Source organism: Leptodactylus fuscus, chromosome 1 (genome assembly GCF_031893055.1).
Source record: "Leptodactylus fuscus isolate aLepFus1 chromosome 1, aLepFus1.hap2, whole genome shotgun sequence".
Taxonomy (NCBI): Eukaryota; Metazoa; Chordata; class Amphibia; order Anura; family Leptodactylidae; genus Leptodactylus; species Leptodactylus fuscus.
In genome coordinates this window covers 346225786-346238346 of record NC_134265.1, presented here as the reverse complement: position 1 = coordinate 346238346, position 12561 = coordinate 346225786, and the positions used below count along the sequence as shown (strand labels likewise).

The 12561-nt window shown below is 48.1% G+C and overlaps 2 long non-coding RNA genes across 2 annotated transcripts in view; one reads left to right on the top strand and one right to left on the bottom strand.

Moving 5' to 3' along the window:
- LOC142187851 (uncharacterized) overlaps positions 1–12561 on the bottom strand; it is a 474785-nt gene that overhangs the window by 78228 nt on the left and 383996 nt on the right. The window lies entirely within an intron of this gene.
- Positions 7791–12561, top strand: part of LOC142187840 (uncharacterized) — a 324300-nt gene continuing 319529 nt past the window's right edge. Inside the window, exon 1 of the long non-coding RNA XR_012712593.1 lies at positions 7791–7850. This is a non-coding gene — a long non-coding RNA (uncharacterized LOC142187840). The remainder of the gene's footprint in view (positions 7851–12561) is intronic.

The following is a 12561-nucleotide window of genomic DNA, read 5'->3' as shown; positions in this document are numbered from 1 at the left end:
TCACTATGCAAGTGCTGGGAGGCAGCAGGGGCCCGGACAGCAGGCGGTCCCTGCTTGGGTGCAGTAGTAAAGGCAGCAATTGCGGACTTTACTACTGTTAAAAGATGGACTGTGGAGGAGGCCGCTCCTCTCCATCTTCAGGCAGCCTCCGGCACTGCGGTAAATAGGGCCGTTATGTGCCGGAGTTATTCCCGCAGGTAACGGCCTATTTAAAGAAAAAGTAGTAGCTGTCACCGGACCCCTAGTATCCCGGGCCCTGTGGCAGCTGCCTCTGCTGCTACCACGGTAGTTACGCCCCTGGCCTGAGTAGTTTTAATGACGCCTTGGGTGGGTGCCCCCATTATTTCTATTTTTTTGCTACGGTCAATAATATCATTATCATCATCATCACAGTCATACATTCATAAGGGATTGTGTGTCCAGAAAACAGTAATATTTCCCAGTCATCTTGAAGTCTGTCAGGTTAATACACATCTGGTCAAGTTGCTGCCAGTGAAGTCATTGCCGTACCACTTAGTAGATTCCCCAGCATGTCGCCAACTGATGTCATTCACTCAGCCTTAATGGAGGATACCTAGCTACTATTGTTTACCTAGGAAAACTGTCCCTGCTTTATATCACCATGCATCAGATAAAGCGGGCCTTTCCATGCATATGTCAACTTAGGATTCGCGGTCCACTAGTTCAGTGTTCTGAGTGACAGCGCTGACACCAAACCATTAGTGCAGGCCTAGTTGTGACACCAGGTGACACCAATGTGCTTCCTCCAATTTTTCCTCAGTAGAACACTTCCAACCCCCAACATTACCAGGACAAGCCATTGTGTCTGCAATGCAGTTGAGTAGAATAACACGTTGTCTGTATGTGGTGCATGTGCTAAATTTGATGTTGTGTCTTTTCATATACACATATAGTGGCATAAAGGAGGTTCTGTTCAGGGCCAAAAAAGTATCTGCACATCTCAACTGCTTTGACATTGCTAAGATCACCCTTCTAGATTTGCAATAACCTTTGAGGGTGCCATTAATACACTTGTTGTTATCTTTTGACTTTCAGACTCCATATCACACCATCCCTACAGCCTCAAACATGAGACTATCATCATTATATAGACACTTATCTTGGCTATCTCATACATAATTTGACTTGCAACTATTTAATATATGATTAGTTCTGCAGATTCTTGCCATGAACCTGCATTGCTACTGTTTTGCTCCTATAAATGTAAAATTATATTTTTATTACTTAAATAACTTTAAATTATTTAAATTCATCTTTAGCTTTCAACACCACCTGAATCCTTCTGGACATGCTCCTGATCAGATTTAAGCATATCTCGACCAAAATCTGATCCCAGGTCTCTTGTACACTACTACGAGCTCTGGCCTTGCCTTAAACGCAAGAGCTGAGAGGCATAGGTGGATTGGGGCACTGGGCCATGAAACACCAGGCGTAGTGCTTCAAACAGTGCAGCTAAAGTAGCCCACTCCACTGCATCCCGTTCTTTTAATGGGGTGACCCAGGTCAATGCTCTTCCAGAGAGAAATCACAAAGGCCACCTTAGATTTCTCATCTGGAAAGAGACTGGGACTGGCCTCAATGTATGTTTTACACTGGTGGATGAATCCCCCGACATCACCGTGGCTCATTCGCGTACCACTCTGGAGGCAGGAGAGGACACAGTGACGGTGCAGGGGTCGGCAGACAACCCACCAACTGAGCCATAGCCTGAACTAACCCTTGAGATAGGGCAGAAAAATCAGCTGGGGCAGCTGGTGGAGATTGCTGTAAGTGTTGTTCCACCTCTTCCAGGTGTGTGTTCAGACTGCTCACAAGCTTTGTCAATTGAATCCATTATGCGGTGGGGTTCTGGCCCTAATGTACTGTTATAGTCAGCAGGGTTTATTAAAAAAAAAAAAAAAACTTATAAACAAAAACCCTGTGGAGCCCTACTGGACTCTGAACCGCAGAAACACCCTGGTGTGAAACAAGGTCTGGCAGTTAGCATCACTGCCAGATAACTACACCAACTGGGTGTGCTCTGTTAAATCACAGAGACCTGTGCAGCTTCAGAGCAGCCGCTACTACAAACAAGTCAGTCTAGTCTGGACCTCAGAACTAGACAAAGAGCAGTACCCAGTGTGTGCTACCAGTGCCAACAAACCAAGGCAGCTTACTGCCCAACTAACAATGAGATTATTGACTCATGGGTAATTCTATCTAAGGCCAACTAAAGATTGTTCACACTGGAACCTACACACAGCAGTCAGGATCTGGAATGACATTAGGGCAGCGGGCTGAGGAATCTAGCTCCTTAAATAGGCTATGGGCGGTCCCAAGCAAACAGCCCAGCTGCCCACGCCGAGTGCACATTGGCCGACACCCCAGTCAGTCAGATAGCCGACCACGCCCAGCTGTTGCAAAGGAAGTTAACCCCTGCAAGTAGGACAGAATCAAGTAGTAGAACAGGCTGCGACTGTGATATCATGGCCGCACCTGCTGCACAATCCTAACACAGGGCTCCTAGGAACTTATCTATAAAACATTGTGTAGAATACTCTTAGGTCTCCTAGGAACCTATCTATAAAATATAGTGTAAAACACTGTAAGGACTCCTAGAAACCTATCATAGTTACCTAGAGTTACATAGTAGATGAGGTTGGATAAAGACTAGAGATGAGCGAGTAGTGAAATATTCGAGATTCGATATTCATTTGGAGTAGGGCCTCAATATTTGATTACTTGATTGAATATCGAATCCCATTAGTCTATGGGAAAAAATGCTCATTTCAGGGGAAACCACTATTCAACTAAAGGAGAGTCACCAAGTCCACGAGTAGCAGGAGGAGAGTATTTAGGAGGAGCAAAGTGCAGTTAAAGCTAATGATTTGTGCGAGCAGTGTGCAGCAAGCACATGGACCCCATTATAGCCTATGCGGTCCGTGCGCTTTAACTGCACAGCGCTTGCAGTTGTGCTGATATTCCGTTCAGGAAGGGGGTCCTCCTGCGGATTCCTTCCGGACGGGAGGCAAGCGCTAATGTGAACCGGCCCTTACTCGTCCTGCAGAACCAGTATTGATTGGCGGAATGCTATACACTGTATAGCATTCGGCAAATCAATGCTGGTTCTGCAGCAGGCTCATCTTTGCTAGTCGGGAGAGCTGGAAGCTTGCGGTTATGCAGGAGCTGACTTTGTCTCATAGGAATGCATTGACCAGCGTTGATTGGCCGAATGCTATACAGTGTACAGCATTCGGCCAATCAATGCTGGTTCTGCCGGAGGCTCATCTGTGAGGAGGCAGAGTCTAAGATCGGACCACAGCAGTCTCCATTGTGGTCAGATCTTAGACTCCGGCTCCTCACAGACGAGCCTCCAGCAGAACCAGCATTGATTGGCTGAATGCTGTACACTGTATAGCATTCGGCCAATCAACGCTGGTCAATACATGCCTATGAGAAAGTCAGCTGCCGCATAACCGCAAGCTGCCAACTCTCCCGACTAGCAAGGACGAGCCTGATGCAGAACCACTGTATACACTGTATAGCATTCGGCCAATCAACGCTGGTTCTGAATCAAATCTTTACTGCGAATAGCGAGTAGTATTCAAACGAGTACGAGTATTTCGAATACCATAGTATTCGATCGAATACCTATTCGATCGAATACTACTCGCTCATCTCTAATAAAGACATCAATCCATCAAGTCCAACCGATAACCCTACAATCCCTACAGTGTTGATCCAGGGGAAGGCAAAAAACCCCATGAGGCTCATGTCAATTGCCCCATTTCAGGGGAAAAAATTCCTTCCCGACTCCAAATCTGGCAGTCAGTATAAAAACCCTGGCTCAGCGTCTCCTTAAAATCTAGAGTCCATAACCTGTTATATTTTTCTCTTCAAGAAAGGCATCCAGGCCCACTTTGAACTTGTTTAATGAATCCACCATCACCACTTCCTGGGACAGAGACTTCCAGAGCCTCGTTGTTCTTACTGTGAAGAATCCCCTTCTATATTTCTGGTGAAACCTTCTCTCCTCCAGACGTAGAGGATGTCCCCTTGTCACTGTCACTGGCCTAGGAGTAAAAATATCCTTAGAAATTTCTTTGTATTTTCATGTATCCCTTCATGTATCCCTTCATGTATTTGTACATTGTTATTAGTAGAGATGAGCGAACGCCGAATTGGTATTCGATCGAATATCAGGCCATTCGGGATATTCGATTCCAATCGAATACAAGGCCGCAAACGCAGTAAAAATTCGTATACCCTCCCACCTTTTCTGGCGCTTTTTTTGCACCAATAACTGTGCAGAGGGGGTGGGACAGGAACTACAACAACGTAGGCAGAGAAAATTTTTTTAAAAAACCCATTGGCTGCTGAAAACATGTGACTTCTGATTCATAAGCATAGTGTCGGCCATCTTCGTCTCATTTTCGCTCTGGAGTGATAGAGAGAGTTTGGTTTCAGTGCGATACACTGATATTAGCTTTAGTTAGGCAGGAAATAACAGCTCTTTTCAGAGCTAAATATAAACACAATCTGCAAATCATGCAGCGTAGCAGCAGGGGACGTGGATGAGGACGTGCAAGTGGATACCGAGCTGGATATCCAGTCCACAGTCCAGGTACTGGAGAGGGGCTGCCAGCAGTGCCCCTCGTCAGTAGCAGCAGAGGATGTGGGCAAGGACATGGACGTGGATATCCAGCTGAGTATCCATTCCACAGTCCAGGTACTGGAGAGGGGCTGCCAGCAGTGCCCCTCGTCAGTAGCAGCAGAGGATGTGGGCAAGGACGTGGACGTGGATATCCAGCTGGGTATCCAGTCCACAGTCCAGGTACTGGAGAGGGGCTGCCAGTAGTGTCCTTCGTCAGTAAAGGGCCAGAAACACTGCAGGTGCAAGGCTCTACTCACTCCATGGGACAAAAACACTGCTGGTGCAAGGCTCTAAATGGTTTTAAGTAAAACAGTTAAACTTTCCTCCGATCACTCCCCCACTCTTATAACAGCAATAAAAGCGATGGGTAATCAGTGGAAAGCTAGTACTGCTGAAGTTTAAGACTCAAGGACCTGTGTGTGACATCAGACGTCACGTGACTATTGGAGGCGTGTCTTTGTGTGCCGGCTGAAAGATGAAGAGATGTAGTACTGAGAGGAATGTGAGATGGAGTGAGTGTGTGTGTGTGTCAGTGTGTGTGTGTCAGTGACCTAGGGGCAGAGATGGAGGGGGGGACATGAACCTGGGGTCACAGATGGAAGGGGGAGCATGAAAATGGGGGCAGATGAAGGGGGTATCTGAAATTGGGGCAGATGGAGGGGAATATGAAACTGGGGGCAGATGGATGGGGCACATGAAACTGGGGCAGATGGAGGGACGACATAAAACTGGGAACAGATGGAGGGGGGACATAAAATGGGGCAAATGAAGGGGGATATCAAACTGGGGGAGAAATGGTGGGGGAGATGAAACTGAGGGTAGATGAAGGGGGGCGCTTAAACTGGGGACAACTGGAGGGGGCATTAAACCGTGGGAGTAGCTGGAGGGGGACCTGTCTGCCTCTAGTTGCCCCCAGTTTATTGTCACCATCCACCTACCCCTACAGTTTAATGTCTGCTTCTAGCCTCCTGAGTTTAATGTCCCCCTCTAGTTGCCCCCAGTTTAATGTCCCACTTCAGCTGCCATTAATTTATTGCCCCCCTCCAACTACCCCCACTGTTTTATGTCCCCCTCCAGCTGCACCAGTTTCATGTCCCCTCTAGTTTCCCCCAGTTTAAACTGGGGCACCAGGAGAGGGACCTAATACTGTGGGGCAGTTGGAAGGGAACATTATAATGTGGTGACATATAGTGTACGGGTGACTGTAGGAGGATTATACTATGTGGGGGCACATGAAAAATGAATAAGAATGGGTGGAGTCATCATTAAATTGGGCGGAGCTAAATTAGTTCCAGCAAGCATAGCTTGTGGAAAACCTGATGCGGTCCAGCCTCACCCAGATTCTACCTCCAGCGGCCCCCGTGTAAATTGAGTTTGAGACCCCTGTGTTACACTGTCTATTGACAACTCCAGCACTGAAGTTACCATCTTTGAAGTGGACCACCACTTCTGAGATCCCAAAGGAAGTTGGCAAGAGATGTGCAGTGCAGAAAAAAAGATGAGAAAATAAGTGTAGGCTGTAGAGCACAGAGGGATCGGAGAGGACAGAGCTGGGGTCGGCCAGGTATTCCCACAACATGCGCCTATACTTGTCCCTCCTGGTGACACTAGGCCCCTGAGTGTCAGTAATTTGTCCAGGGGGGCCATTAACGTGTCCCAGACCTAGGAATAAGTCTTCCAACAGGGTAGAGTTTTGCATGCCTTTGCTTCTACCCACTGTTTTAGCTACTTAGCTTCCCTCATCATCTACACTGCTTTCGCCCCTAAACATCACTCCAGTTTATGCCTCTGCTTCTACCCTGTTTTTTTGTTGAATTAGCTTCCCTCCACATCTACACTGCTTTCGCCCCTAAACATCACCCCAGTTTATGCCTTTGCTTCTACCCTGTTTTTTTTGTTGAATTAGCTTCCCTCCACATCTACACTGCTTTCGCCCCTAAACATCACCCCAGTTTATGCCTTTGCTTCTACCCACTGTTTTTGCTGCTTAGCTTCCCTCCACATCTACACTGCTTTAGCCCCTAAACATCACCCCAGTTTATGCCTTTGCTTCTACCCAGGTTTTTTGTTGAATTAGCTTCCCTCCACATCTACACTGCTTTCGCCCCTAAACATCACCCCAGTTTATGCCTTTGCTTCTACCCAGGTTTTTTGTTGATTTAGCTTCCCTCCACATCTACACTGCTTTAGCCCCTAGACATCACCCCTGTCTATGTGGGGTCGGTGGCCTCGTCATCCAACAACTCCTCCTCCAATTGCACACTGTCCCCTTACTGTAAACCGCACATGACCACAGCTTTCCCTGATGGCAACTGTGTCTCATCATCCTCACTGAGGTCCAGAAACATCAGTGGTGGGCCCACAACCACAAAATTGGAAGGAAATGGCGGATGCTGCAGTATTTCTAACACCTGTTTCTGGTGCTCGGGCCTGGTCTGTGTTGTACCCTGCACCCTGCTGAATGCAGCTGCCATATCCGGAGTTGTGATGAGCGCATGCTAATGTTTTGTGTCCACTGCAATGGATGGGATAGGATTTCACATAAGTCTGCCACCCATGGCCACTTATGGTTGAGCAACTGAGGGAGCTGACTTTGACGAATCCTAGGGTTTTGCAGTTGGAACTCCATCAAAGGTCTGTGCTGTTCACACACTCTGCTCAAGAGATGATATGTTCAGTTCCAGCAGTGTTGAGAGGTCGCACAACAGCCATTTTTCAGGCAGATACCGGCGTTGTAGGAGTGCATAGAGGCTAGCAGCAGCAACTATAGACTTTCAAAACTATCCGCACAAGCGCCGCACTTTCACCAGTAGCTCAGGAACATTGGGGTACTTTTTTAAAAAGATTAGCAGCAATGAGTTAAAAACATGGCCCAGGCATGGAACATGTTGCCGGCTGCCAAGCTACAGAGCCGATCCCAGGTTACGGCCATTATCACACATGACAACATGCCTGGGCCCAGGTGCAGTGGCAAAAACCACATTGCCGTGTCATCGAGGATGGCATGACTCACTTTGTAGGCATTGTGCTGTCTGTCCCCCAAGCTGATGAGCTTCAGCACGGCCTGCTGACGTCTCCCCACACCAGTGTTGTAGCGTTTCCAGCTCGTAGCTGGGGTCCACTTAACGGCGGAGGAGGAGGAGGAGGGTGGTGTTTCAGCCCTTCTCCCAGAAATGTTGTGTGGGGAGACAAGTCAGTCCACCACATTTTGCGATGCAGTCCCCGCCTCAAGTACATTCAACCACTGTGCCAAGATTGAAAGGTAGCGTCCCTGTCCGCATGCACTTCTCCATGCGTAGCTGGTCAGGTGGAACTTTGTGCAAAGCGCTGAACTTAGGGATCGCCTCATGTTTGGGGAAAAGTGCTGGTGTGGACGGCACAGTGAGGTGGCGCAGTAGCCTGCAGGCCCAAAAAGGGCAGAGTGTCCACAAGCACCCCAACATCTCCTGGGCCAGAATTTTTGAGATGAGGCCGTTGAAGCCTTGGGCATGTGGATGGGTTGCGCTGTACTTTAGCCTGGAATGAAAGGCCTGGGAGATGGGGAGTCGCATTGCAAAGTGTGTAAACCACACTCAGTTTGTCCTTGACCTATACATTTAGAAATTATCTCCCCCAGCGAGGAACGTGGCCACGATGGGGGAAATTTTCTAAGGAAGCTAGAAAAGAGAGCATCTTGGGCCTTGCTGGCTCAGGCCTAGCTTCTGTCATGCAGCTGTCTTCTGCCTCTGGACATCTCTTTGCCTCTAGCCACCTTTTTCCCTGCTTAGCTTGCCTCCACATCCACACTTCTTTTGCCCCTAGACATCACCCCAGTCCATGCCTCAGCTTGTACCCCCAGTTTTTGCTGCTTAGCTTGCCTCCACATCCACACTGCTTTTGCCCCTAGATATCACCCCAGTCCATGCCTCTGCTTGCACCCCCAGTTTTTTCTGCTTAGCTTGCCTCCACATCCACACTGCTTTTGCCCCTAGATATCACCCCTATCCATGCCTCTGCCTCTAGCCATAACTCTGCCACCCCTGGAAACTCATGGTGCAGAAACTGAGGGAGCTGACTTTGAGGAACCCTTGGGTTTTGTAGATGGAACTCCATCAAAGGTCTGTGCAGCTCACACACTCTGGTCAAGATATGGTATGTAGCGTTTCAGCGTGTGTGGACATCAGGCAGATGTAGGCCTTGCTGGAGTGTTTTGAGGCTAGCAGCAGCTCCTGTACACTTGCAAAAGTGGGCGCACAAGCGCTGCATTTTCACCAGTAGCTTCGGCACATTTGGGTATGTTTTCAAAAAACGTTGCACCACTAAGTTAGACGTGGGCCAAGCATGGAACGTGTTGGAGGATGGCAAGCTCCAGAGCCGCTACCAGGTTCCTTCCATTATCACACATGACAAAAATGCCTGGCCCCAGGTGCAGCAGGGAAAAACACATTGCCATCTCAGCTAGGATGGCATCCCTGACCTCGGAGGCAGTGTGCTGTCTGTCCCCCAAGCTGATGAGCTTCATCGCGGCCTGCTGACGTCTCCCCACGCCAGTAGTTGGGGTCGATTCAAGGGCGGAGGAGGGTGGTGTTTCAGCACTCCTTCCAGGAATATTGGGCGGGGAGACAAGGCAGGCCGCCACAGTTTGCGACCCGGTCCCAGCCTCAACTACATTCAGCCAGTGTGCCGTGATTGAGATGTAGCGTCCCTGGCCGCATTCACCTGTCCACGCGTCAGTGGTCAAGTGGAACTTTTGTGCAAAGCGCAGAACTTACGGCCCGCCTGATGTTACAGGACACACGCTGGTGCAAGGCTCAACTCACCCTAAGGGCCAAAAACACTGCTGGTGCAAGGCTCTACTCATGCCAAGGGCCTCAATCTCTGCTGGTAGCTCAGCTTAAGATCCTGTAACTTTGTTTGGAAGGGCTCATGTTAAGGGCTAGAAAAGTGAATTTTGGAAGGTCTTACCACATCACACACACACACACACACACACACACACACACACACACACACACACACACAAAATGACAGTTGAGGGTGAGGACTAAAGGATTTCCCATTGCCTACTCCATCTGTGGTTGTCATGGTTTAAAGGGGTGGTTGTTACTGTTTGTTGAGCTTAAATTGGGGTTTGTGTCCATCCATTTGGGGAGTAAAGAAGGTTTCCAGGTATTTTCCCACTTTGATAGAGGTTTTTTTGAATGTGGAAAATGTGTAGTTGCTAGGCTGTGATGTTGGGGTAATAGAGGGTCTTTGGTGTGTTAGATGCCCCCAGACATGCTTCCCCTGCTGTCCCAGTGTCATTCCAGAGGTGTTGGCATCATTTCCTGGGGTGTCATAGTGGACTTGGTGACCCTCCAGAGACGGATTTGGGTTTCCCCCTTAATGACTATATGTTCCCCATAGACTATAATGGGGTTCGAAACCCGTTCGAATACTCGAACAGTGAGCGGCTGTTCGAATCGGATTTCGAACCTCGAACATTTTAGTCTTCGCTCATCTCTAGTAGGTAATCCTACCAGAAGGGAAAATCTGGACCGATTAAAAATGAAATTGACTCACCCCTCAACTCCAGAACTACTTCGGCCCAGAACCCCTATTTTCCCCTCATCACCCACAGCCTCGGGTCTGCCCCATGCGACTTTATTACCTAAAGTGAGAACTTTTCCACTATTACAGCAAGCCTGGTTAACATTGTAATAATATGTATTGTGTTTTGGTATTCTGAATAAAGCTTTTTAAAATAAATGATGCGTGTTTGTGGTTTTGCTCGTACGCAGACCTTACTGAAAGTCATGTTGAAAAGCCATGTCCGGCCTGCCAATCTATCATTTTGGACACGCCCGCTACATGTCAAGACATGTTCTTGCACTACACGCTGGCACAGAAGCATGGCACGTAGTTGTATTAGGGAACATTGTAGGGCAATGTCACAATATGTTTTGCCGTCTTCTGGGGTGGATTCATGACGCCACGCAGCGGTGCTGAAGCGCATAGCTGATTACAACAACAATAAATAAAAGTATATTATTTATCTTAAATAAAACTATAGACACTTTTGCGCTGAAATGAATTATATTTCTTTCTATCAAAGAAATATCATTTATGCCTGCGCAAAAGGAAGGCGTATATAAAAAGGGGCGGAGCATCATAATAAAGGGGTGGGGGTAGTGGGAAGGGGGGTTAATTATAAAATGGGACGTAGTGACGTCAAAATAATCATATAAAAGGAGGCATGGTTATATAATAAAAGGGGCGTGGTTACATCATAAAAGGGGCGGGGCACCTGTCACTTTTTAGTCTGACGAGAAGTGGGGCTGTTACACTACTAACCATGACGTCGTCTTGTTGAAGAAACGAGGTTACAGAGGTTACTGATTCCATTCTGAAGGGTTTTCTTCTTATGAAGCAATTTATTAATCTTAAATCGATGATCATCCTCCAGTCTCCAGAAGTCTTTGGGATTTGGAAAAATGGGAAATAAACCCCTAGACCAAGCTCCAAAAGGGGAACTCTTTCCAGGGCCCCCTTCTTGACATATTCTGTGATGGAGTCTTCCAGAATGGCTTGACGATCTGGAGGGAGAGAATGGGTAACCACTAGAGATGAGCGAACACTAAAATGTTCGAGGTTCGAAATTCGATTCGAACAGCCGCTCACTGTTCGTGTGTTCGAACGGGTTTCGAACCCCATTATAGTCTATGGGGAACATATACTCGTTAAGGGGGAAACACAAATCCATGTCTGGAGGGTCACCAAGTCCACTATGACACCCCAGGAAATGATGCCAACACCTCTGGAATGACACTGGGACAGCAGGGGAAGCATGTCTGGGGGCATCTAACACACCAAAGACCCTCTATTACCCCAACATCACAGCCTAACAACTACACACTTTCCACATTCAAAAAAACCTCTATCAAAGTGGGAAAATACCTGGAAACCTTCTTTACTCCCCAAATGGATGGACACAAACCCCAATTTAAGCTCAACAAACAGTAACAACCACCCCTTTAAACCATGACAACCACAGATGGAATAGGCAATGGGAAATCCTTTAGTCCTCACCCACAACTGTCATTGTGTGTGTGTGTGTGTGTGTGTGTGTGTGTGTGTGTGTGTGTGTGTGTGTGTGATGTGGTAAGACCTTCCAAAATTGACTTTTCTAGCCCTTAACATGAGCCCTTCCAAACAAAGTTACAGGACCTTAAGCTGAGCTACCAGTAGAGATTGAGGCCCTTGGCATGAGTAGAGCCTTGCACCAGCAGTGTTTTTGGCCCTTAGGGTGAGTTGAGCCTTGTACCAGCGTGTGTCCCTTAACATCAGGCGGGCCCTAAGTTCTGCGCTTTGCACAAAAGTTCAACATTAACCTTAGTAGGCCCGAGAACCAGGAACAGGTCTTGCAATGGCTGTCGGATAACGCTTAAAGCACATTGTCCACCAGCCAGTCAGCCTCTACCTCCTCTCCTCCTCTTACCCAACAGTCTTGTCCTCCTTCCACCCAAAATTCTCAATCTTCCCAGAACAATAACCCCAACTGTCCCTGCTCCCCAGAGCTGTTTTCCCTTCCTTTGACTGTACCGCAACCTGCCCCTCCATTTCGCGATTCCACGGACCTAACAGACGAGTATCTGTGTCCAGATGCTAAAACACTAGAGTCTCCTCCATCTCCGGTTGATTTGGTGGCGGATGACCAGCAACCCACCCTCATCGACGACGATGAGATGCAGTTGCCGTCAGGGCATCCAGTTGACATGCGCATTGTGCAGGAGGAGGAGGCGAGACAGGAGTTGGAAGAGGAGGTGGTGGACGACGAGGACACTGACACCACCTGGACAAGGCGGATGTCAAGCTGGGAAAGTAGTGTGGATGTTGAGGCAGGTGCAGCACCAAAAAGGGTAGCTAGAGGCAGAGGTCAGCAGCTTCGC